The following is a 21,009-nucleotide window of genomic DNA, read 5'->3' as shown; positions in this document are numbered from 1 at the left end:
GCGCTGCTGCTGTGAGTGTAAATTGGTACCATCCCTTTGGAAAACTGGCACTATCTACTAAGTCTGAATATAAACATACCCGATTACCGAGCAGCTCCACTCATAGGTGACCAAGACACTCTTCATGGCAGAAGAATGCTCATAGCAGCAATATTTGTAACAGCCAAAATCTGGAAACTATCCCCATGTCCATCAAGAATAAAACTGGATAAATAAATTGTAACATATTCTCCCAGTGGAATTCTATTCAGCAATGAGAATGAATGATCTGTAACTACATACAACGTGGATGAATCTCACAGATGTAATGTTAAGTGAAAGACACCAGATGCAGAAGAATACTGTGCATTCAGAAAAGGACTTGTCAGGATCCAATCAGTTTCCATCTATATGAGGTACAAAAGCAGACAAACTTGTCTATGATGTTAGATGCCAGGATAGTGTCTACCCTTGGGGGAAGGTAGTGATTAGGAGATGCTGGTTACACAGGTGTGCTCAATGTGTGAAATTTCATGGAGCTGTATGTTTATAATCTTCTACATATATGTTATACTTCAGAAGTTTAAAAAATAGGAGAAAAATGGGCTTCCCTGGTGGCGCAGTCGTTGGGAGTCCGCCTGCCGACGCAGGGGACGCGGGTTCGTGCCCCGATCCGGGAGGATCCCACATGCCGCGGAGCGGCTGGGCCCGTGAGCCATGGCCGCTGAGCCTGCGCGTCCAGAGCCTGTGCTCCGCAACGGGAGAGGGAACAACAGTGAGAGCCCCGCGTACCGCCCCCCCCCCAAAAAAAGGCAGATACTGCCAGAATGGATTAAAAAACACAATCCAACTGTATGATATGTACAAGAGATATACTTTAGATTGAAAGAAAAAGAGTGGAGAATGATATTCCATGCAAAGAGTAACCAAAAAGAGTTTGGGTGGTTATACTAATATCAGACAAAGTAGACTTTTAAAAAAATGTTGCTAAAGACAAAGAAGGACATTTTATTCTTAAAAAAAAAATTGGCTGCACCGTGCAGCATGTGGAATCTTAGTTTCCTGACCAGGGAACGAACCCATGCTCTCTGCAATGGAAATGCAGAGTCTTAACCACCGGACGGCCAGGGAAGTCCCAAAGAAGGACATTTTATAACGATAAAGGGTCAGAATCCGTCCAGAAGACATAACTATTATAAACACATACACACCTAATAATGGTGCCGCAAGATACATGAAGCAAAAACTGACAGAATTGAAGGGAAAATAGACAATTCAACAATAATAGTTGGTGACTTTAATACATACCCACTCTCAGTAGTGGAAAGAACAACTATACAGAATATCAATCAACAAGAAAATAGGAGACTTGAACAACACTATAAACCAACTACACCTAGAGATCTACAGAACACGCCACCCAACAAAAACAGGATGTGCATTCTTCTTGAGTGTAGTAGAAACATTCCAGGATAGTTCATGTGTTAGGCTATAATACAGGCCTCAACAGATTTAAAAAGACTAAAGTCATACAAAGTATGTTTTATAACCATGATGGAATGAAATTAGAAATCAATAACAGAAGGAAATTTGGGAAATTCACAAACGTGGAAATTAAACAATGTACTCCTAAAAAACCAATGGATCAAAGAAGTAATCACAAGGGAAATTAGAAAATGAAAACAAAATGCAAGATACCAAAATTTATAGGACGTATCTGAAGTTTAGAGGGAAACATATAGTAAATGCCTATATTTTAAACAAAAGAAAGATCTTAAATCACTGTAAGATAGAGGGATGTGCAGAGGCTTAGGGGAGCTGAGAGATGGGGTACTTAGCTTTTCCATAAAGATGACATTTTAAAGGATGAGTAAGGCTTGAGGAACGTGGGAAGGGAATTACAAACAGAGAACAACTTGAGCAAAAGCACACAGGCATGAACTAGCATGGGGTATGCAGGAGAGCTTTACACAGTTCAGTATTTCCAGAATGTAAAGTGCGTGGCAAAGAAGGCTGAGAAGGCCATAGGGGCAAGTGGGTCCCAACCCTGGGGGTTTTATATGCTCTGCTGAGAACCTTCAGCTTTATTCTTTGGGTCACTGAAAGGTTATAAGCAGGCGTATAATGTGGTTCAGATTTCCTTTTGGAAAGATCTTTCCAGATGGAATTGTCTATGTGGATATTCTGGAACAGATTGCAAGGAGTCAAGGTGGAAAGATTGGAGACGGAGAGGCTGGAAAAAGAATCACTGCCACAATCCAGGGGGAGAAAACGGAGCCTGAACCTGAACAGGAGCAGTAGTGGTAAGGCTGGAGGGAAGGAACTGGATTCAAGGAGTCTTTAGGAGCCAGGGTTGGTGGAAGTTGGTACTGATTGGAGGTGGGTGAGGACGATGCGTCTAGGACACCCAGTGTTTTGGATTTGGGTGAGTGCTCGCCACGGTGAATGAAAACCAGAATGCCAGAGAAGAAACAGGTCAGAGGGTGTCTGGGCATTGTCTTAAACTGTTTTTCTCTTCCCCCTTTTCTTGTGCATTGTCTTGGAGGAAATGCTATCCTGGTAGTACCATTTCTGCCAGGGATGTGCTAACCTCTCTCGAAACGCTTACACACTCCCCTCATGGATCCCCTGCACTCCCTTCCCCAAAGGGCCCCGTGCCAACGTGTCTTGCCTCCCTGTTTCTCGCACAGGGTCCCCTGGAGCACACCAGGCATGGCAGTGAGCTGTTGGCTGCTTTCTCCCTGGGCTCCTAGGCCTGCTGTGTTGAGTATCCTGTCCTCTCCTGTTCTGGGCCACCTCCCTCTTCTATGAACATCTACCTTTCAGGACAAGGTCACAAACTACAGGCCTGAGCACCAGATTTCCCTCAACCATGTGTTTTATTTGGCCTGCCCTGTATTTAAAATATTTATATTCTTAGATGTAAATGCCTTTGAAGGAGGGACCAAGGTTCTCTGTCATGTTCCCTGGAAACCTCTGGTTGTCTCACCCTTGGCCTGCTTAGCTCATTTCCCTTCATGCCTGGCGGCTTCAGCCTTCTGAACTAAGCTCCACTGGAAGGGGAGATGCAGGGGGTCTTGTCCATCAAGGGGCAGCATCTTGACAGAATAGGTCGTTGGCTTCCCTGTCACCGGACAGGGGTTTCCTGTAGAATGCCTTTGGGAGGACAATCTTACCTCCCCCTCAAAAATAAAAACCAATTGCCCATGTATTAGACTGAATTGTATGAAATTGCCTATATTGAACTGGTTTTGCCCCCCGAAGATGGTAATTTCACATGGTTCAACTGATTAACATGATCCTGACTTAGTCACTAGTAGAACAGTGGTTCTCAGCCTGGGTTGCAAATTAGAATAAGCTGGGAGCTTTTTAAAACCACCCTTGCTAGGACCTCCCCCTAAGACAATTAAATTCAAATGTTTGAGGATGGGGGCAGGCACAGGGATATTTTTAAAGTTCCTGTGCAGCCAGATTAAGGACTGCAGCTTTAGCACATCACTGGGTCAGTCATGAGAGAGGCTCAAAAAGAGTCTTCAGCTCAACTCCTTAGCATATTACCTGTGGGCGATGGGAGCTGAGTTTTAGGAGCCCAGAGCTTCCATGTGGCTGCAATTACCTCATGCAGCGACTAATGCAATTACTTCATGCGTTAAATTGAGTTAATAAAAATTAAAGAATTTCCATCACAGCAAAAGAAAAAAGTGTATTAAATACACATGTGCATGTGGTACCATCCTAAGCGCATTACGAAATGACTGCCTTGCGAGAATTAGCAATCTGGATTTTGCAATATTGCCTCTGCCAAACCCACAGAAGAGCCCAGTGGCATTAGAGAAAGACACAACAAACTGGAAAACGTTCAAAGATGTGGCCCTGGACATGCACTCAAGAGCATACACCACAACAAAGTGTGCATCTTGGCCGGGCTAATTAAATCATTTCAGCCATACATGGCAGTTTAGTGAAACACTCTTTGTGAGTTATAACTCCTTTGCATTCTTAGTAATTCTAGGAGTTTCACTTTCCCCTTAATGTCTTTTTTTTTCTTTTAATGAGCAGATGAAAAAAAACCTAAACTAAATAAATATATATTTAGAATAAAAGAGAAAATAGCATATATTACTTTTGGGGTGATGACAATGTTCTAAAATCAGATTACGTGATGGTTGCTCAACTCTAAATATAATAAAAACCATTCAATTGTACACTTTGAACAGGTGAATTTTATGGTATGTAAGCTATAGCTCAATAAAGCTGCTCTTTAAAAAAAAAAAACAACCATAATACTAGGGTTGAAAAAAAGAACTGAAAACAGTTAATATAAATTCTGAATTTCCTGGCAAAGAAGCTGTGTGTGTGTGTGTGTGTGTGTGTGTGTGTGTGTATGAGAGATGCTGTCCCTGGGACTTGAGAGGTTCCCTCAGAAGGCACTGACAGAGGTGCCACAGGAAGGGTTAAGTGGGCAGTCCCGATGCTGTAAGCAAGGGGTGGGCTAGGAGTAGCTCTGCAGAGCCGGTGGCAAAATGAGAGAAAGGAGTTGCCCAGGAAATGCAGAAGCAGCATCCATAGAGAGCCCCATGCAGGGAACAAACCTGCCCCGGAGGCAACAAGACACAGCACACCTCCTAGCAAGGAACAGAAGGACACGTGTGCTCCTTCACTTACTAATCCTCCCGCCACCTCCACCCAGGCTGGAGCACCTTGGACCAGTGTGAGCTCTCCTACAGCTCCCTTCCATTTTCTTGATGCAGAATTGACTTAATTCGTTTCATTAGGATCCATCACTGTGGGTGTATTCTCTGAAAAGAAGGAGTGTGTGTGCTGTGTTCGTGTATGCAGGCACCTTGAGACAGTACTCCCCTCATACCTTGAGATTGCTGGACTCTTATGTTCCCCTTATACCTAGGGCTTGACAGATTGTCAGAGACTTAGAAATTCTGCAAGAGTTGAAGGAAAATGCTTACAGTGATGAAGGGGCCAGGAAAGAAACCGCCAGTGATCCCGATTCCCCAGGTCTGCAGGACCTGCTCTCCTAAAGCTCTTTCAACTGTTGAGGATCTACCAAGCGCCATGTACAGGGTTAGTGCTATGGGAGATACAGATGTGAATAAAACACTGTCCTCAGCTTCAAAGGGTTTACTGTTCAGGGGAAGAGGTCAGACATATCCCCAAAGACATCAATACAAACCATACTGCGAGAGAGGTACAAAGTACTGAGTCTCAGAAGCCCAGGAAAACACGTACAATTAGAAAAGTCAGGAGAGCCTTCCTGAGCAAATGACTTTAGAGAGATATGTAACATTTTCACAGATGAAGGTCGGGGTGGGGTGAGGTGGGAGTCCCGCAGGAAGTGAGCTGCCCTTGGCTGGAGGGGGACAGCCAGATCCCTGCTCTGATTTCAACTCAATGCACTTCAACACATCAGTGCAGAGACACTACCCTGCGTGAGGCAGTTCACAGGTGGAAATAAAGGTGAAGTAAAGTCAGTCTGTGTCTTCAAAAGCCTTGCAATTCAAGGACAGGGAAGAGAAAGGCAAAGGGGGAGATTAGACAAAGATACCTAGTACCACAAGATATCACATGCGTTGTGAAAAGAAGCATCACAGAAGCCTTGGCAAAGTGCTCCGACCTAAATAACGGAGGCTCTGCCTGACCTTCCATTCTGTTTCTCAATATTAGACTGTAAAATTCTCAAGGGGGAGGACCAGGCCTTCTTTGTCTTTGCATGCCCTGGATATAGCTCAGTGTCCGGCCCTTGATAGACATTCACTGAAGGAAGGAAGGTGGAAGGGAGAAAGGGAGGGAGGGAGGGAGGATGGGAGGAAGGAGGGAAGGAAGGAACAATTCTCCCGTCATTTGCTGAGGAAGTCTGGCTTTAAATTCACATAGCACTGCCTAACTTTGGTTCTTACTGTCCCTCTCTGCTCCCACCCATATTTTGCTCACCTCAATCCTCCCTCCCTTATTGTTAGTGTGGGCTGACAATACCAGCCCACACTATCTTCCTGGACCTCAATTCCTTCAGTGATCACAGAGTCTGTGCTGCATAATTTTAAGTACTCCGTATTCCTTGCAGCTGCTTCCTGTGTGCTAGTCATGTAAACTCTTTGAAGGCAGAGTCCCTTTCTTAAATGACTGCATCCCCCATAATACCTAGAATATATTGACTGTTGATTGGTTGGGAAATAAGGCCCATTACAGGAGGGAGGGGCAGAAACACATCCTGGGGTGGCATGCACAAAGAGCCTGGATAATGGGACCTAGTGGAGAGAAAACTGGGGGACCAAACAGTTTTGCTCTCTGAAAGCCTCTGACACAGAGGCCCCAAATCCATGATTCTCCTTCTCTGAGGACAGAAGAAGAGAAGGTGTGTCTGTCCTGCAGCATGTGGGGTGGATGGAAGGATTTGATGGATGTGAAATTAAGCACTGAAGTGGGTTGCCTAGAGAGGTCATGAACCCCTCTCTCTGAATGTCCCTAAAGACAAAGGGATCACCAGGAAACTGAGGCTGCACTGACTGGCCTCCTGAGGAGTACCAGTTGGGCAGTCCATCCTTGCTGTCTTTATCAGAGTTACAGGTAAGAAAGAGTCCTTTGGGGGTAAAGCATCTTAGAGGAAATCTTGATTTGCCCTTTTGCTTTATGATCTCCGGATGTAATGAACAAGGTTTAGGAGGATTCGCTGACTGCAGGCAGACCAATGTTACTGTGTAGAGAAATAAAGTGGACTCTCATTACTATCCAGCTCATTGCCCCAAGAATTATGTGTTCCATGGTCAGAAAACGACCGCCAAGCATTTTCAAATACATCCAGTGAAAGGCTGATACAACTCCTGCATTTGACTGTGTACTCCTTCTTGCAATGACGTAATGTTTTCTGCAAAGGGGCTGCCTCCCTAACTAGATTGTCTGGAGCAGATATCAAGACCAATTATTTCTCTAGGATCATCTGATACTAAGTGCTCAACAAATACACAAATGAATAATAACTAACATTATACAATAATCTGCAAGTACTCTCCCCACACATTTCCTAATTTAGTCCTCACAACAACCCTGTGAGGTATGTACTATGATAAACTCCCATTTGCCAGGTAAGGAAACATACTCTGAAAGATTAAGTGGCACACCTGATATCATACAGCCAGTTAAGGAGTTCTTTCCTTTGCTTAAATGAACTATGGAGCCTGAAAAAAGTGTCAGCCAGGGCTCTCCCGTCACACATCGCATGGATCAGTGTGCATTATAATATTTCAGGGACAGGCACACGAAGTCCAAGTTTAGTATATGATGAATAAGTGAATGGATGCGTTATACAGCGGATGCACCGTAGGGAGTCAGTGGAAAGGAGACAGTTTAAGAGAAGGAAGAATCTTTAATTCAAACTATTTATAAGGAGGGAACTCCCTGGGGGTCCAGTGGTTAAGACTTGGTGCTTTCACTGTCGTGGGCACGGTTGGATTCCTCCTCAGGGAACTAAGATTGCACAAGCCCCGCGGCAAGGCCAAAACAAAACAAAACAATTTATAGGGAGTCTACTGAGTGTCAGGCATTGGAGACCCAGACACGACTGCCCTGTCCTCATGCGCCTTACAGTCCATTGCAAAAGACAGACGTTAAGAAACTATTACAATAAATTAGTCACACTTTTATTAAATGCTACAAAATGTAGCAGGGAGCTTTGGTCTGGTCCGAAGTAAGAGCGCTCACTATGGTAAGGCTGGCCTCTTTTGGGCAAGGGGTTACACTTATATAGGCAGAAGCAGAAGCCGAGGCAAATGAAAAGGGCAAAAGGAGGACGGAAATTGCTTCTCACAAACAGAACTTGACCTAAGGGACCCCTACTTCCAGTCCCGCTGACTGGCTGCCTAGCTGCTCACGAAAACCAGGAAAGAAAAAGCTAAGGCTAGAGAGAAGTTAGAGGTCCACTTACGTAAGCGGGGCGGGGCGGCAGGGAGAAGCAGAAAAGGCGTGAGCCTGCGTCAAGAGAGTTAAGCGGACCAACCCGGGACGCAAAAGGTTAAGGCGGGCGGTCCGGATCGGGTCCGGTAGGCCCGCCCACCGGAGGGCGGGGGTGGGGCCTCGCGGAAGAAGCTCTTGGATTGGCCGCGGGGAAGGCGTTACGCTAGGAAGGTACCAACAGTCGCGAGCCGCGGAGGCGGGGGGGTGGGTGTGGGACCGCGGGGTGAGGTGGCCAGGGAATGGCCGGGCCGGGTGTGGGCGGGAGCCGCAGTAGCGGCGGCTGGGGGCGGTGAGCGCCGCGTGGGGCTGCCCCTTCCCGGAGGTGGCGGGGGCGGCCGGGGCCGCGCCGCACCGCACCGCGCGGGCGGTCATGGAGCGAGCCTAGGGCGCCGCAGGTGAGCGGCTTGGTGGCGGGAGGGCGGGCGGGAAAGTGCAGGCCCACCCGCGGGCGGGGCGCGGTGCGTGGCGCGCGCCGGGCTGGGGCCGTCTGGGGGCGGGGCGTCTCCCTGAGGGGCCGGGCACCAGTGCCCAGAGCGGTCAACGAACGGTGGCTGCCTCAGAGACCGGCCCGGGCCGCGCGCCCCGCCTCGCTGACCCCGAGAGGGCTCCTACCGGCCGTCGTGGCTGGAGGGACGCGGCCGAGCCCGTCGCCTCCTCTGCCCGCCTGAGGCGCGGGCCTTACCTGGGGGCGCCTTGAGCCGCCCGGGATCAGTCCAGTGACCCACCCTCGCGCCCGGACGCGGTCCCCAGAGGCGACTGGCCCTGGTGCCGCCCTCGTGTCCCGCCGAGTGCCCGTTGCGGCGGCCCGGGGGGGCAGCTGTATCGCGCGCCCGCGGGCCCACTTCGTGGCCGAGAAGTGCGAGTGACTTCCAGGCCCGAGTCAGGAGGCAGGGTAACCGTGCCTAGGGGTCCGCGGTCTCCTCGGGGTCGTGCACCCCGCGCTCGCAGTCGGGCAGAACTTAAGGAAATGATACGGTTGTCCCAAGTGGGTTGCGCTTGAGATTTCATTTCCGGGTGCTGTGGTCCCGCAATTAAAAGCGAACCGAAACGTTGCCATTAATGATGAGCGTGAGCAGTTGTCAAGTTGCGTCCTTGATTGTGGGATCTGATAAGAGTTTCATTCTAATCAAGCTTCTGTTACCTGCAAGTCTCTTGGTAGGAAGAGAAGGGGTAGAAGGATGTTGGAGTGAAAGTGGAGGGGACAGGACGTGATTGGTTGTTAGGGAATTATTAGTCCTTTAAATGGCCATATCGTCAGTTGGAAGGGTGAGGAGTTTATAATTTGGGAAAACGAGGGATGCTGGGTACAGTGACTTGAGTTTAGGACCAAGTATCAGTATCATCCCCACCCAGCTAGCTTCCCTTCAGAGGTTTGATTTCTCACCTTGAAAAGAAGGAACAGGAATGTGGGTCTTTTAGCTTTTAAATTGCAGGACTTTATGTAAAACGATAACTATGATTACTGTTTACTAACTATTCCTATCCTCCTTGTGTTGTAAATTAATGCATAAATTTCATTGCGGTTGATTTTTTTTTATTATTTATTTATCTGGCTGTGCCGGGTCTTAGTTGCGGCATGCGAGATCTTTTTACTTGATCTAGTTCTCTGACCGGGGGTCGAACCCAGGTCCCCTGCGTTGGGAGCGCAGTCTTAACCACTAGACCACCAGGGAAGTCCCATGGGGTTGATTATTTTAAATTGGGTTAGAGACCTCAGTGTGCTCTATGTATTGCAGTCCTGAAATTTATGCAGGACCTTTGAGCTAAGCCTTAGAGCTCTTCCACATACATTGTTATTTATCATCAAGACATGTCCTTGAGAAACTGAGATACAGATGTTAAAGATGCTAAGTTATTTGCCTAGACTTAGAGCCAGTCTAAGGTAGATTTAAAATTGTTTTGCGTTAAATTAATAACTTGAAGTTTGTGGAGATGTTGGACTTTGGCCCCTAGAACTGTTCAGTGGAATCAATCAACAGGAGGGCCTTCCACCTTTGAAAGTGCTTGTCAAAAGAGAATTAAGAGGCATAAGCAAGCAATTCAGAGTCAGCCTCACTTACATTAAAGTGCAGTGATAGAAATGAATGGTGGTAAAAGATGATCAGGAAATCTTGGAGCTCATAGCTTTTCTTCAGTGTGACTAGTAAAAATGTGAGATTGATTTGTTCTCTTTGTTTCTCTGGAGCTAGCAGGAAAATAGCCATGATTTAGTTAAAGAATGAAAATTGGAAAGCACACACCCTGGGTTCTTTGAATAGGGAACAAACAGATCCCTGTTTCTATCATCTAATCCTTTATGTCATAGAATTTCTTTATGTTGAGTTGATAATTCCTTGACTTTTAGTCCATTCTGTTGACTTCCATTTGTAGGCTCCAGTTCTTTCACACAGCGTTAAAGCCTCTGCTTTTTTTTTAAATATTTAAGATGTATTTTTATTTTTTTGCATCTTTATTGGAGTATAATTGCTTTACAATGGTGTGTTAGTTTCTGCTTTATAACAAAGTGAATCAGTTATACGTATGTTCCCATATCTCTTCCCTCTTGCGTCTCCCTCCCTCCCACCCTCCCTATCCCACCCCTCTAGGTGGTCACAAAGCACCGAGCTGGTCTCCCTGTGCTATGTGGCTGCTTCCCACTAGCTATCTATTTTACGTTTGGTAGTGTATATATGTCCATGCCACTCTCTTGCTTTGTCACAGCTTACCCTTCTCCCTTCCCATATCCTCAAGTCCATTCTCTAGTTGGTCTGTGTCTTTATTCCTGTTTTACCCCTAGGTTCTTCATGACATTTTATTTCTTAAATTCCATATATATGTGTTAGCACATGGTATTTGTCTTTCTCTTTCTGACTTACTTCACTCTGTATGACAGACTCTAGGTCCATCCACCTCATTACAAATAGCTCAATTTCGTTTCTTTTTATGGCTGAGTAATATTCCATTGTATATATGTGCCACATCTTCTTTATCCATTCATCCGATGATGAACACTTAGGTTGTTTCCATCTCCGGGCTATTGTAAATAGAGCTGCAATGAACATTTTGGCATGACTCTTTTTGAATTATGATTTTCTCAGGGTATATGCCCAGTAGTGGGATTGCTGGGTCATATGGTAATTCTATTTTTAGGTTTTTAAGGAACCTCCATACTGTTCTCCGTAGTGGCTGAACCAATTCACATTCCCACCAGCAGTGCAAGAGTGTTCCCTTTTCTCCACACACTCTCCAGCATTTATTGTTTCTAGATTTTTTGATGATGGCCATTCTGACTGGTGTAAAGCCTCTGCTTTTTGTCTTTTCTGAATTTTGAATTTCTAAATGAAATTTTCTGTTTCTTCTATTTGCAGGGCAGACTTCAGCTTCCTACACTTTGTATGACCATCATTTTAATGGTATAAACCGTGAAGCCAGATACTTCAGCTCTTGAATTGACAACTTTTTAAAATAGCAACCACAGTGATTGTCTCTCAGTGACTGCTACAATCTCATAATAGAAACAGGAGGCTGTTCTTTGTATTCTGTGGCCATAGTTGGAAACAGTAAAAAGGAGACTGTCTTCTGAAGGTGATGTCAGGCCACTCTGGGACTAAGGGCCAGGTAGTGGTGGGGGGAGAAGCACAGTTACAATGAGGCACTACAGTTTGGTGTAGTAGTGATGATGATTGATGTACTTTTCTTTTTGCACCTAACAGTGCATAGTGCATAGTAGGTGTGCAGTAAATGTTTGGTGGTTGAATGAATAAATGGAAAACAGTATGCGGGAGGAGGAAATATTCTAGGCAGATGATAAATTGTTTAGTTCCTCTTTACAAGAAAAAAAAGCCAAGAAATTGTGTTTCTGATTCCTGTTGAAAATAGTTCTGTTGAGATGGATATCTGTAAAGGATGTTACTTGCTGGAGCTGCCTTGAGATCTAATTTTGTGATTGGGTGGTGTTCTAGCCACCTGCAGCCTGGGTGCAGCTTCACAGACCTGCTCCTGCACCTTTCTCTGGCTAGGCTCACCGAGCAGTTGGATTGGTAGACAATATTTTTGCACTAATAGAAGAACTAGAGCTCTTGGTATTGGCCATGCCAGTATCATTGACCCGACTGTGTCCGTCTTCTGGTCCTTCATATTGGGGGTGGGAGAGGGGAGTTATCCCTCCCCGAAATGCTCCTCATTCCACACCTGTAAATCTCTCCCACACCTGTAAATCTCTCCCTCTTTTCCTTCCTTGAGCTGCCTCTGTAACACTCAGGCAGTAATGAATTCATTGGCACAGACCTGGGGTACAGAACAGAAGACCTTACTTTGCAACTGAAACTAGCTTTTGACCAACTTATAATGTCAACATGACTGCTAGAGCCATTTAGGAGAGAATGTAATGCAAAGCTCTCACTTGTGACTTTTGTCATTCATATCCAAAATCAGAAGAGGGAAGGCCTAGCTCTGGACCTGGTGAGTTTGGGGGGTTGCATCTATTATCCCAGTATGAGATAAGAAATGAAGGCTGATGCAGAAAGGTATTGAGCTTTGGTGTGTGTTTAGCAGACTACTTTCTGGCAAGGTAACTACCCAATGGAGGGGAAGGTGTTAATTTGGGTACATTTTAAAAGGAGGTCAAGGAATATGAAATTATGAATGTGAAACACAACCAAGTACAGGATGGGACAGTGAAGTTGATCATTCCATGCTCTTAAATGCTAACTTTCTGCTTTATATAGCAGTGTGGGAATAAGATATTGGGTGCAAAAATTCTTATTTTAGCTATATTTTTGTGAAGAATTTTTTACAATGTATTATATGTTTTGTTGTCTTTTTAAGTAATATAGTGAAACCTTTATAGACTTGAGGTTATGGTTACAGACAGTAATCCTGTAGGGCTTTGAGGTGATTGAAATATGTAAGTTGTTAGTCCCCTCTGCTTTTTGAATTCTTGAATTTGCTTTCAGTAGGCAATCTGTCTCTTTCAGAGGTGAAGAAGCTGTACTTTTGCTGTTGTTAGCATCCCTGCTGCCCTTTTTAAAATTTTTGCAGCTTCTGATCTTCTGTGGAGTAGCAACCCAGATAACACTGCTTCCTGAAACTGAATGCAAAACAGCTAAATAGGCTTAGTGAGGGTCTGCCTGCCTCTTCTGTATTAGTAGATGAACTTTGTGACCGTTATTTTGGCTGCCCAAAGACCTTTTGTTCATTTCCTGTTTCTTATCCTTGGTTTAGATAGTGAATTTGCCCTCTGTATAGGTGCATTTATGTCCCTGTAGTTCCTTCTGTAGAAAAAAGAAAATGATACGGAAATACCAGTGTTTGGTTCTCGTTTCAGAAAGCATTGCCAATAACACTTGAAAATTTGGTTCCAGCCCTGTCTTGTATCATTCTTGGGCAATGTTGGACCATCTCCAATCTTCCTCTTAGCATTTCCAGATCATCTTTACTCCCAGTCCCAACCAACACCAGACACCAGCTTGGCAATAGCAGTTGCCTTGAAAGATGGAAGCAGGGTATACAGAAGGCAGCAATTTAAAATTGAGTATATAAAGTTGGTATACATATTTGACATTTCAACATTCTTACTGTACTGTATATCTGAATTCATTATGTGACTTAGTTTCCTTATGTCTGTTAAAAAAAAAAAGAGGCCATCTTTAAACCAAAGAGTTGAAGAAATTCTTATAACCGTAAAGGTCCCTCTCCCGTGCTCTTCACTCCTTTTATTCAATAAGCATTTTATCCAGTACCTCTCATGTGCCCTGCACTGTGCTAGGTTACTTGGAACTACAAAGAGAGTAAAATATATCCCCTGTCCTTGAGGAACTTACAATAGGGTAGAGGAGACAGGCATGCCAAAAAATATATGTGTGTATGTATGTGTGTGTGTGCATTTATATTCATATATAACAAGGGATCGTGCCTGGAGCCACTCAGCCATAACTCAGCACAGACCTGCTTGGGGTTCCTATTTCTAAAGTGATCTGTGGCCTGTCAGCTTGACAGACCCTAGAACATAAAGTTAAAAGTGTGAGGTGTCACTGTTGAATAAAGCTTACGTACCTTTTCAAGAACTGTAGTGAACTGAACAATAAAGATGGAAAACATGAAAATCTGAAGTAAATGTTATATGATTTGAAATTCCATATTTCTATGCTATATAGTAATTATATTCTATATAGCCTTAAATGGTTGTTAGATACTGATAATTGAGCAGTGAAATACCTGTAACTTAGGAAAGTTCATTATACCTGGCCCATTTGAAACAGACTGCAAATTCTTAGGCATTTCCTTAGAGTTTCTAGATCGGTGAACACTGCATGTGTTGGTTTTTTAGAACAAATCTCACTAGCAGTATGAGCTGAAGGTTTTTTCTTTTCATTTTTCAAGGAAGAGCATTAGAGGGTTGCCCTAAATCAAGGTTTAAATGGGACAGGTTGCAGGAATTGAATTTTTTTCAAAGAGGGAACAAATACTCCATAGCCTGTTTCAGTTTTACTCTCAGAACCAGGAAGAAAGGCTACTTTATGCTTCATTAATGCCTGGTGATCATTTTCGTTCCTTCCTTCACAGGGAACTGTTAGAGGATTTACCGAAAAAAAAAGTTTACATATGTGAATAAATATTTAAGTGGAAGTGAAAACTGTGAGAAATATATAACACTTGAACCAATTCAGACTATATGGAGATTTGATTTTCTGTACCTGTAACTTAGGTTACTTCAGAGCTTATCTTAAAAGCTTTAGGACCTGCAAAGCTGTCATCTTTAAAACACAGATTTAATTTTCCAAACTGAAGAATATTGTGAAGGGCATTCTATTCAGCTGTTTTTGTGAAATAGAAAAAGTTCATGCTCCCCATCTGTTTCACTTACATTGAATGTGGTAGAATTGAACTTTGTAGAGAAGAGAAACAGGTTGGTCAAATTAGTGACATAACCTCCCAGTCTTCTTTTTCACTTGGTACCCACTCTGAAGAAACCCACTTGCTTCCAGCCTTAGCTACTCCTCAAATTTAGGAAAGGATTTAGTTCAGGAATATAAGATTACTAGAACTCTTGGTAATGCAACATAGGTATCCAACCCCCAACTGTGTAACCCAGAAGACAACATAACCAATGAGGGTTATTTTCTTTGTCATTCTTTCTCCTCGGGAAGTCATCTTTGGGTTTTTGATACGGTAATAATGACCAACAAAAATTACTATATGTTGTCCAAGCACTAATTTTAGCACAGTACGCATGGTAATGACATTCATTTTTAACAATTCTGTGAGTCAGGTAATAGTGTTCTTATTTCATTTTCCATATGAGGAAACTGAGGCCCAGAGAGGTTAGCAGGCATTCAGACCCAGGCATTCTGAATCCAGAGCACATATTCTTAACCCCTCTGCTACAGAAGAGTTTATATTTAGAAAGAAGGTGAATTAAGCTGTTTCTTAAGTGGAGAATTAGCAGGGAAAGGAAAACTATGTAGATACTGATTAATGATATTACTTGTTAGATTTTGTCTTAGTCGAAGACTCCCAATTGAACGTGAAAAAGAACAGTATTACGCTGTTGTGGGCAGTGGTGGCAGTGCAGGAGTAGGCTGGTTTTCTGAGGATAATAGGGATTTATTCATGTAATAAAAACTGGATGCCATTTGGTATTAGAGGTTTTGACTTCCTAGCTAGAAACACACAATGATAAGTGGAGAGATTTCTGAATGCTCTTTATTTTACTTACAATAATTGTCACTAACCATCAGGAGAGACTGCATTTATTTCTAGGGGGCAGCTAGTAAGAATGTAGCACAGTGCTCTAATGTCACCACCAATTAACAAAAGGGCAGTATATCAGACTTACCCCAAGGTGAAAGTATGTGTGTTTTTAATTTTTGTTGTTGTACTAAAGGGTTGTAATTTTGGCTGAAGTTTAAAGGTTAGGCTTTATAAACTGGGTGTGTATAGTTGTGTGAGTCTGTGAGTGTATAAGGTTAGCCTTGATTGCTCTAAAGTATGTAAAGGGACTTTAGTAAATGATCCATTTGAGATTCTGTTTTTTTCTTGTGTTACCTTTAAGAGACCTTAATTATTTATTAATCCAATCTTTATTTGTATTAATGGTTAATTTAATGTCTCCCAAATAGTTGATATGGACAGAATAGATGTGAGAATGCTGGGTTTTTACAAATTACCCCCAAATGTAGTGGCTTAAGAGTAAATGATTTGTTGTTTCTCATGACTGTATAGATCACCTGTGCCCAACTGACTGGTTCTTCTGCCCAAATGATATAGGCTGGAGTCAGATGGGTGGCTGTATTTAGCTGGGGCCTCAGTTGGAACTGGAATGCCCTTAATGGCTTCACTTCTGTGTCTGGCACTTAGCTGGAGTGGCCGGAATAACTAGGGGCTGGCCAGGTCTCCCATCATTCAGTAGTCTAGCCTGAGCTGCTTTACATAGTAGCTTGGCCCCAAATGGAAGCTGCTAGGTCTTTTAAGACACCTAGCACACAGCCACTTCCACAGCATTCTGTTGATCAAAGCAAGTTACAAAGCTAGCCCAGATTCAGGGGAAGGAAAAATAGATTCCACCTCCTGATGGGAGGAATTGTTGGTGTCTGTCTTTGTAGACAGTCAACCAAAAACTCTTAATTAAATTCAGGTCTTACCTTTTATACTAACCAAACCTTCAGAGGTTTGCTGAGACCAACAGTGACCAAAGAAGAAGTTTGTAAAAGTGTCCTTGTAATTTCTACTCAGGATCAAGGGTGAGGAGATTGTGTGAGTAAACATGATAAGATATTTTACTAGTTATATAATAAATCCTACCCCCTTCACCATCTCCTTTGTTAATAGCCCTCTGCATGAAATGTTCATACAGAATGTTTTCTTCCGGTATTTGACACTCACAAAGCACGTTACATTCCCTTCATGTGGTAAGAACTTGATTTGACCGCTGAATTGGAAGCACAAAAAAAGAGTATTACTGAAGGCTTCACTTTAGTTGCTATGAGCAGAAGTTGGGATTTCTTCTCCGTGACCTTCGGAGAAGTAGCGTGAGGTTGTCACTTGATCAGAGGGCGATTCAACGTGGCACTGCTACTGATAAGACTTGGAACCTCACTGGTGGCTTGTGGGAGCCCTTGGTATTATAGTAAGTGTTGGGGTGCGGTCTTTGCATGTTCCTCAGCGGCCACATATATTGAATTTTATCAGCTGATGACTAACAGATCTCTGCACTGATGTGTATTTCTGTATGTGTTCCTCCAGACATCAGCCAGATTCTTGAACAGAGGATTCTAGTCTTTATCTAAGACTTCTCCTTTTTCTATGTGAACCTATTTCTCCCAAAACAATTTTTAGTCATAAGTTTATCCTTATGAAACACTTATCAAATGTGTAGGATAGTGTGTGTGTGTGTGTGTGAGAGAGAGAGAGAGAAAGAGAGAGAGAGAGAGACAGGAATGAAATGTTAGCTTCCATATCAAGCCTCATTTCACTGATGGAGCTGAGAGTGGAACCAGGGTTCAGTACGAAAATTCCTTAATAAGCTTCTACCTTCCAGAACTCCAGTCTTGGAATTTATACCAGCTTTTAGTGTGAAGACTTACACACTTGCCTTTTTATATTTAACATTTTTTGAGTTATGTTGTTACCTTGAGACTGTTCTTTGAGGTAGGCTCTGTTTCACATAACTGAAACATTAAAATAAATGACCATAATATAACTGGACAATGTTACACTGTTGGAGGCATTTATACAGGAGGTGAGGGCATGAAATATAGCAGGCAGGCTCCTGGGAATGCAAGAGAAGTTTTCATGAATAACTTGGGATATACCCAGTGATCTTGCTTTCATTTTCTTAGTATCTGAAAGGGGGGATCCTCTTAGAAACCCAGTTTGCAGAGCGTGCATAGTATGCTGTTATCTCAAGTAAGAAAAGAAGATAATACAGCATGGAAACTGTCTTGGGTACCCTCCCCTCTCAAGCATACAGGAGAGAAGAGGATCAATTGTAAAGAGTAAAAGAGTCTGCCATTATTAGAGGATGGAATTATTCTGTATCGTGCATCTAATACATTTTTCTGGAATAGGAGTCTTGCAAACTCATAGACTTTTTGTAAAAATTCCGCTAAAACCTCTACATTGTCGATTTCTTGAAGATCATTGTGCTTGCCCTGTAGGCTGAAGGAGTAGCAGCTTTCCAGCTAAAGGAAAACCTCTTTCTGAACTGTCAGTACTTAGAAAAAGAGACTGTACTCTGAAACCACCAACTAAATTGAGTAGAGTGTTGGTAGAGAAGTAGATTCCCAAAAACAGGAGAGCTAATTAAGGACAGCCAACATTAAGGTGCCAGTTAATACACACTCATTTGATACCGAATACCGAGGAAATTAACAGCAGAGTCCTAAGATACTTGCATAGCCTCATTTGCAGTAGTTTGTTCAGTTTAGGTGAATAATGCATGTACCCTTACTATGCTACGTACTGCAGGGAGTGCAAAGGTAGTTAAGACCACTAAGGAGCCAGGATTCTGAGAGGGGGATTGAGAACGACATACAAGAAGACACTGGGTAAGGCAGAATGTAGTTAAGTACTGGTCTAAAGATGAGAGAGGTTAGTTACTATAGTGTGAGGAGAGACCAGAAATGGCTTTGGAGATGGCCTTTGAAAGCTTAATTAGGCTTTAAGCAGAAGATGGGAAGAAAAGATAAGAGCTAGAGGAATTTTGAGAGAGTTCCAGTGAGGAGTGACTTAGGGGACCATGTTTGTGGTGGAAGCTGACAAGTGATGAGTGAAGAGAATGAGAGTGATGCCTAGCAATGTAGATTGGCCGAAGTCATTTAGGGTAGGGCTTTAATGCCTTGCTAAGGGATTTATAGAACTCAAAAATGGTGTGTGATTAGAAATACGATTTTGCTGCATTATCTAGTCTGGATTGGAGAACCTGGAGGCCCAGAGGCAGTTCTTTCAGGGATCCAGTAGAAGGTGCTGAGCACTAAATGAAGTTGATGGCTGTGGGCATGACGGGCAGTTGTAGAGAACAGTGTCAAATTGCAGTCTTTCTTGTTCTACCAGGATGTGGTGACTAATCACAAACAAGAAAACTTGTTCAGCCCCTTCGTTAAACCTGCCCTCACTACTAATCTGCAGAAGTAAATAGTGAAGTGAGGTAACAGTTGAACTCTTCAGTTCACTTAATAGAAATTTCTGTCCTAGTTGAGTGGATGAATTATCTGCAGCCCTGAACTGATGAATGTGCTCTTTTGAGGCCCATCAGAAGGTAATGAGGTTTCAAAATTGAAAAGCATACAGACTCTCTTTGTTTTGTTTGAATTTTGGAGCTACTAGAACTTCCTATTGCATTGGTGATTTAAAGAAAAAACAACAAGCCCTCACTCTCCCTAACCTTTGTGCTAAATGCTTAGATATAATTTGTTTATATAGCATAAGGGAGGAATTTCTTCATTCTAAATGAAATGAGCAGCATCATTAGAAGTTCCCGGGTTAACCAGACTTTAGTCCTGAGGAGGGTTTTATAGGAAGTGAAAGGCTGTTCATCTGACCCCTTTGTGCCAGAATTGTACCTCAGCAGGAGGTAGTTGCAGCTGGAGGTGCTGAGGAAATGATTGCTGACCCAGGGAGATTTCCATGCTACCTTTTACCACTGCAGCCAGAGATGTGTACTGCTGAACAAATAATTGAAGAAGTTGTGTGGTTTAGGTCATGTTGGAACTAGCAAAAATCTCTGAAATCTGCTCTACTAGCATTGCTGTTATCAGTAATCACAGGGAATTGTTTTACTGAGTTTCACACCAAACTTGATACCATCACAATTACATTTTGGATGTACTTGAGTTGTCTGTGTTTCAGCTAATAGCGTTATGTACTCCCTGGGAGATGATGATGCAACAAATCAGGTGGCTGGAGATAATTAGAATTTGAATGTGACTCTGGCTTTCCCATCTTTATGAAAATGAATGGGAAGAGAGGTTAATCACCACGAATAAACTGCATGTCAGCAAGCTCTGAGCAAGGTGCTGCCCTTAGAGCACACTGTTGCTCTAGTAGACTGTTTTTGGATGTGTTTCCAGCTGTTATTAGGGGAGCAGTCTCCAGTTTGGGTGGGAGTGTCTCAGCCTGAAGCGTTTGTCCTATCTTTTGTATTGGTTTTATTTCTTCAATTAATGGTTTGAGTTGTTAAATGAATTGGAGAGTGAAGCAACACCCTGTTATCTTCTTGTCATCTTTGTCTTAGCCCAGTGCGTGCTGCCTGTAGGCATGTAGCAAAGTGAGCTTGTGCATGTTTTTAAATGGCCCTGTGGAGTGGAAAGCAACCTGTCAGCATGCAAATGAGGCTGAATTGTATGTTCTTGACACCCTTGCAAAAATCTTGTATTTGGAATCTTTTAGCTTCAGAATTGACCAGAGGGTGTTGTGCCCCACACTGGAAGCAGCACTTCTTTATGTCTGTAGCATCAGTATCTTTGTTATGTGCCTGACCAGTCCAGATTTCATGGTGTTGCTCTAGTACCAGGTTTCATTAGTTTTCTGGTCATGTTCTACTAATAGCCAGATGGTATAGCGATATGTTTTTCCTTTACTTAATTTATCCAGATTTGATTATCCATATTTTACAGGGTTTTTAATTTTGAAAAATAATTAGTAGAAGACTGATTAAGTAGAGATATATATCTGGGTGTTTGTTGTATTTAAATACATGAATAGCAGATATGACATGTCCAGGATTGCTAGGTATTTGAATTTGGAGAGGGAGTTATTACTCTCCTCTGTACCCTCTTTGGCATTTTTAGGAGTTCCTGTGTTATAACGTGTCATAAAACTTATATTTGGAGGAGATAACTGAAAAGTTACCAAATACTGGTGGTTTTGGATATTCAAAAGTCCTTTATGGATTTTGAAAGGTAAAAATGAAAGTTAAGGAGTTATGCATATCTCAATGTTTTACTTTTCTGTGCTTTTTCCTATTGTTTTGGTTTCTAGGAATTGGTAGCCATCCAAATGGCTCCTACATGGCTCTGCACCCTATTAAAACGGTAGTATTTGCTTTTAAATTTTCAATGTACCCGGTTCTTAACTATTAGGTCCTTCCTT

The 21,009-nt window shown here is 43.1% G+C and overlaps 1 protein-coding gene across 7 annotated transcripts in view; it reads left to right on the top strand.

Moving 5' to 3' along the window:
• Positions 1-8,179: 8,179 nt before the first annotated feature.
• The window catches only part of FAM20B (FAM20B glycosaminoglycan xylosylkinase), a 42,131-nt gene continuing 29,301 nt past the window's right edge, over positions 8,180-21,009 (top strand). For 3 of the 7 annotated variants that reach the window (XR_004526049.2, XR_002179864.3, XM_004331025.4), the window contains exon 1: positions 8,181-8,336. The gene's annotated coding sequence lies outside the window, so the exon portion shown is untranslated. Of the gene's footprint in view, positions 8,337-11,314; positions 11,334-11,361; positions 11,506-19,214; positions 20,952-21,009 lie in introns of those variants that run through there. The other 4 variants (XM_073803902.1, XM_073803890.1, XM_073803888.1 and 1 more) reach the window with 4 other exon arrangements.

Source organism: Tursiops truncatus, chromosome 1 (assembly GCF_011762595.2).
Source record: "Tursiops truncatus isolate mTurTru1 chromosome 1, mTurTru1.mat.Y, whole genome shotgun sequence".
Classification (NCBI taxonomy): Eukaryota; Metazoa; Chordata; class Mammalia; order Artiodactyla; family Delphinidae; genus Tursiops; species Tursiops truncatus.
The sequence above is the reverse complement of the archived record's forward strand: the minus strand, read 5'-3'. Positions and strand labels throughout refer to the sequence as shown.